The sequence below is a fragment of the Lactuca serriola genome, chromosome 4 (genome assembly GCF_051521515.1).
Source record: "Lactuca serriola cultivar US96UC23 chromosome 4, Lser_US96UC23_V15, whole genome shotgun sequence".
Lineage (NCBI taxonomy): Eukaryota > Viridiplantae > Streptophyta > Magnoliopsida > Asterales > Asteraceae > Lactuca > Lactuca serriola.
The window spans coordinates 369,176,813-369,182,646 of record NC_136411.1 but is presented as its reverse complement, the minus strand read 5'-3'; the positions used below and the strand labels follow the sequence as shown (position 1 = coordinate 369,182,646).

At 35.9% G+C, this 5,834-nt stretch overlaps 1 pseudogene; it reads right to left on the bottom strand.

Annotated features, from left to right (window-relative positions):
- Positions 1–373: 373 nt before the first annotated feature.
- Positions 374–4,871, bottom strand: LOC145099762 (uncharacterized; annotated as a pseudogene).
- Positions 4,872–5,834: the final 963 nt, after the last annotated feature.

The window sequence follows — 5,834 nt, the reverse complement described above, 5'->3', positions numbered from 1 at the left end:
CATAAACTTGGATATTTAGCTCTATGTTCTTTTGATCAAGCACATTCACTCACTTCTGAAGCTCATCAATGATTGGATTATCTTCTCCTGAATGACCTTCTCCAAAAGAAATTCCTTTAGCTCTGGGAGAAGGCATTGAGCTTTATTCCTGAGCTAGATGCAAGGTGAGCCGTATAGAGGCAACATCATGATCTAGCCTAGGAGGAGAAAATCCTACTTGAGCAGAAGAACCACCAGCCTCAAAGGTGGTGCTAGGACCTTCACTAAAAGGTTCTAATGAGACGATGGCAGGGGTAGTTCTTGGTGTAATTGATAGGCCTTGAGATAAGTCAGAATCCAGAAGTCCATGTCTAGGATCACGTCTTCTTCTCTTTCAAGGAGGTTGTAAGGTCTGGATTGTTGCATCATCACTCGGAAGTGGTTTAGTGGTAGGTGAAACAACATCAAGGGGAGGAATCCCTGACACTGTCACCATAGGAGTTGTTGTATCAACCACCTGTTCGGTAATAAGGGGTGTTGACTCAAGAATGTCATCGGAGTCCCGTATCTCCATTGCTAGATGAGCAACATCATTGATATTGTCAAGTAGCATGTTGAGATTGACATTTGACAAAAAATCTTCATTGCTTCCAAATTTTGTCGGAATTTCATCCTTATCAAAGCCTGTAAGATCATGGTCTTCATACAGATCAGTCTCAATCACACTCTTAGAAGACCCTTTGTTATAGTCACTTTGAACTTGGACTGATTGTAGATCATGCTCCTCAGCTACAGAAACATTTGGAGCAACTGTCTCTTCTCTTCCTTAGTCTAACACAGTGTTCACATCCTCTTCTGAAATCACTTTTTCTGAGGAAGTAGGCTCAGAGGATACTTTGTCAGAGGATCCATCACTACTAGAAAAAAGGGCTTTTACGACGCTCATTGCGCGTCGTAAAACGCTCAGATGACGCGAAAATGCGCGTCAAGGAAGGCCCTATCATAAAGAGAGATGACGCGCTTTTGCGCGTCGTCTATAGACGATGCGCATTTACGACGCGCATTTATGACGCGCATTTACGACGCGCGGTTATGACACGCAATGCGTATCAAGAAAGGCCATGTCATAAAGGAAGACGACACGCATTTGCGTGTCGTAACCTTACGACGCACGTGTTTATGACACACAATGCGTATCAAGGAAGCACCAGTCAAGAAAGGCCATGTCATAAATGAAGACGACACACATTTTTGCGTATCGTAATTTTAATTTTTTTAAAAAAAAAATATATTTATATATTTATTAATTTATAAATTAAATTTGCATTTAATCTCTCATAATAGAAATAAAATACCATATACAAAAAATACAATCCATTGCATAATATAAAATAAAATACCATATACAAAAAATACAATCCATTGCATTTAATTTGTATGTATAACAAAGACACATGTGTTAAACTTGTTACCATTAACATCTAATCGTATGGACTCGAGTGTTAAACTTGTTACCATTAATATCTGATTCATAAGTCCTTTCAACAAGATTGTTACCTGCATAAATGAAAACAAATAGGAACATTAACAGCCCAGCATGCTCAAGCCTCATCAATACAACAAAGGAGACAAAAGTAATGTAATAAGCCAAACATTAAAACCAAACATTAATATAAGAGATGGGAAATCTTTTACCTGAATATAACTAGCACCAAACAAACCACCATTTCCAAGCTGGAATTGAGTCCGATGCAATGTGACTAAAAAAACACAAATCACTCTCAAATTTCACTTACCCCTTTCACTTTCACATAACACCAACCAACCTACTTATAAGTTGCTAATTATCTAGGCTATTTTTCTTTTTCTCTTGATCAAAATAACATGTTTATGCCCAAGTCAATTACAGAATTGTATTCCTTAGTATCATGTGGACACAACATTTTACCGAATGTGAATTGAATATGACAAACAAGCATTTATATTCTCATGAAATCAAAGATAATTTATAATATTTTTCTAAATAATTAACAAACTTGATGTGTCAAGACCCATAAGGATAATTTCTACAACATTATATTCTAACAAACCCTACTTTAATCACAACATTAAACCAAAATCGACCAAAAACTCACATAAACAATCAAATCAAATATAAACACAGGCTTGATTTCGTATTCAAACAGATTAAGAAAGGCAGCAAACACTGTTTGTGATTTAGAAACTAATAGCTTAATCCTCAATTCATATTAGCATAGTAACAAATGTGCACTTATATCGTTTTTTCCTTTTGAACATTCACTTTCCAACAGATGCTAAAAAAGCTGATACATTCTTAGTGGGTGCAACCTAAACAAAACTGTTACCATACACAACAGATGCTGAAAAAATTGAATAATTTATCTTTTGCTGCAACTGGATCATACAAAGCTAGACACACTTTTATATGTTTCAAACATAAACTTATTGTGTAATGAGGATCCAAATGGAATAATTCAGCCACCCCATACTCCTTTGTTCTATCTCGCCTCTATAATTTATTTCACCGTTCATGAGAAGGGTATAAGGGGTTTCATAGACATTATGAATTAATTTATCCTTTATTCTACTTCCCTTATTTGAAACAATCTCATCATAAAATGTTCAACATTTCAACATATTATATGACCTAATGCACTAAAATTCAAGTGATGTAAAACAATAAAAGTTGCTTTGAAAGTTCATAAATAAAAAAAATTACCTTTTCAAATTCATTGCCTGAAATGCCTTACAACAGGTGGATGCTCACATTCATTGCCTGAAACAAAAATAAAAAACAATAATAATAAATTAGTAATGCAACTCGTAAATTTTATAACTATAAAAAAAGGTTGTTCTCAGCCTGAAAAATCCAGGGAGATTTATATGATATATATGAATGACCTGTAGTAGGAGTGTGAAGGGAATGAAAAGTTAGAAAACAAGCATCAAGATCTTTCAAGGTGGGCCCCATGGGAAATCTGTATATTGGGTACCTGATAAAAAGCATCAAAAAAGGGCCATTTAGTAGTAGCATATTATGTGAGAAAGAGCAAGTAGCAAAGACCATATTAAGAATCTGTTTGATTGGATGGAATGGAATGGAATCACAAAGGAATGGAATGAGTTGTGATCATATTTGGTTGGTCTGTAGCAATGGAATGAATCATTCCATTCCTTCCCAAACTCTAGTACTTATTAGCAATCATACCAAGCGACAGAAAGCCAACTAGATGGCAGCAAGTCACAACTTCTTAGACTTTTCAATTCAGGGAAACGTTGTGCAAGATCAAGTATCTGTTGCAACAAGAAAACAGAACTAAAGTAATTATCCAAAGATTTATAAATAAAGAATAAAACCCACTTTCTTTGTTTTTTTAAAGCTAACCTTATCACACAAAGGTTCTCTGCCCAAAGGCTGACTATGTTCCATGTACTCAAATATCAAGCAACTTTGAGTGGTGGCAGAATCACTATCATCACTAGAAAAGTCTTCTTGAACTACATTGTTCTCATCATTCATTGACAAATGATCCATTCGGTGAAGAATGTCATTCTTTGGGTGATGATTATTACTCTTCTCCCTTAGATAATGTAAAGAACCCCTTTCCTGTTCATAATCACTGCTCCCATCACTACTTGAATCTGTAAATGAGTTATCATCAATATCCTCAATTAGTTGCCTGTAAAGCAACAAAATAACTAGATTATTTAAATTTCATAAAGAAGCATAATAGATGCTACTAGTTGAAAAGGAGCCTGACATAACCCTAAACAAGAAAGAGGAAGAAAGGAAGATATTTACTGTTCCAGTACCTGGAATTTATTGAAAACTTCAAAGGGTCTACATATATTTGAATTCCAGATAAATAAGGCACATAATATTGGATCACACAATTAGCTTCATTCAATTATAAAGGAACTCCAGCACCATAAGCACTCCACTCCTTGAAAGATTCCCACAAATCACCAAGAACAAAGTATGGTTGATATTCCACATCTCTTGTCCTCCATCCTCTCATAGTTCTCTACTGCCATAAAGTTCAAGTAAAATCATTATTTGGATCAAATACACAACTACAATACCCCTGTTTATACATGATTACTGAACATTAACCATTTTATTGTACTCTAATTCTTTTTGGAAGATGGTATGCTTTAGCAGAAACACATATATTTTGATTGTCAATATATGGAATCCTTGATTAAACAATAGAAATATAACATCAAAGGCAAACTCTGTTCACTCATAAAAACTGAAAGGCCACCCTCAGGGCTCACTGAATAATAATTCAAGCTGACTTCATTTGCTTTCAAACATGAATTCGGAGTATTGCCAATGGAGAAAGAGAAAACCACAGCTAAAATGTAAAGTAAATTATACTACTAAATTATAAATCAAAAATCTGATTAATTGGCTATCGCATACTCAAATTGAATAAACCAAATGTTCCTATAAGTTACTTTACTCCATGATATAACGAATTAGCAATACAAGTATAAACTGAGACGACTAATTTGAATTAATTCAACTCATTTCAATATAAAAGATTAATATCGGTACAGACCTTGGAGAGATGTTGAACAGGAACAGAAGGCGTAACAGTTTCCAAAAACCGTTCAAGATTACACAACGATGATGTTGCCGGCACCGCCACCACTGAGGATTCCAACGGTTCCGGATTTGATGGATGCAGGAGTTGATTCTCCGGCTCCTCCCTGACAGAAGATGTCGTAGATTGGGTCGGAGTAACGTTACTTTCAGCTCTACAGAGGTTCTCTTGATGCTGACGAATCCTTCTTGCTTTCGCCGGCATGTAAAACCTATCCTCTCCACCACTACTACGTCCATGCTGCAATCCAGCGCCCAACATCTTCACTAAAACCCTAAGTTACAAATCCTTCGATCTCACCAATAAAATCGGTCACGAAAGCTACGATTTGTCGACAAATTTAAAAGTCAATGAGTTTGATTTTGATTCATTTTTCTGTTAAAGATAAATTAACAAAAAAAAAGAGCAAAACTTTTTGTAAACGAATCGTTAAAACAAGATGAAAATCAGCCGATTAAAGGAGTTGACGGATTCAGAAAAACCCTGCAATTTGACAAAATCAAATGAAATCAAACAAAAGCAACGATTGTGTGAGAAATTCACACTCGTCTTCTTTATACAAAGGGTGTGTTGAATCGTCAAAAACCCATTTCCCATCGAAATATCTGGACTGTTGCTCATTCTGAAGTGGGTTTTCATGGGGATTGAGTTTCTGAAACTGGAGTGTAGAAGAAGCCAAAAACCAGATTCGTGTTCTGTGGGTTTGAAAGGAGACGCTGAATGAAATGTGAAATAGACTCGTGTTCTTCACCATCTTCTATTTTTTCTGTATTTAGACTTGAGAGTATAATTAGGGCTTTTTCTAACAATTTCAACATCGAGTGGGAGATATGGTGGTTCCAGTAGGTAGAAGTGAGGGAAGAAGTAGGCAGCAGTCAATGTCAGGAGGGGGAAGGAAGGAGCGTCCATAATTTGGGCAAGAGGGAAAGGAGAAAAAAAAGGAAGGCGGGATTTTTTGATTTTTTCAGAATTTCATTTCCCCCTACTGTTAAAGGATGGAACGCGCGTTCCATTAAAAATTATAAAGCGACATCCTTAGACGACGCGCATTTTATTATAGGTGCCCTCCGTGTTTTTTTTAGACACTAATTTAAGGGCGCGCAGTAATGCGTGTCTTCTATCCTTAAATTTTTTGAAGAGATGACATTTTTCTAATGTCACTCTCCTTTGCGTAACATAGATCAATGAGCGTCGTATTTTGCGCGTCGTAAAAGGCCTTTTTTC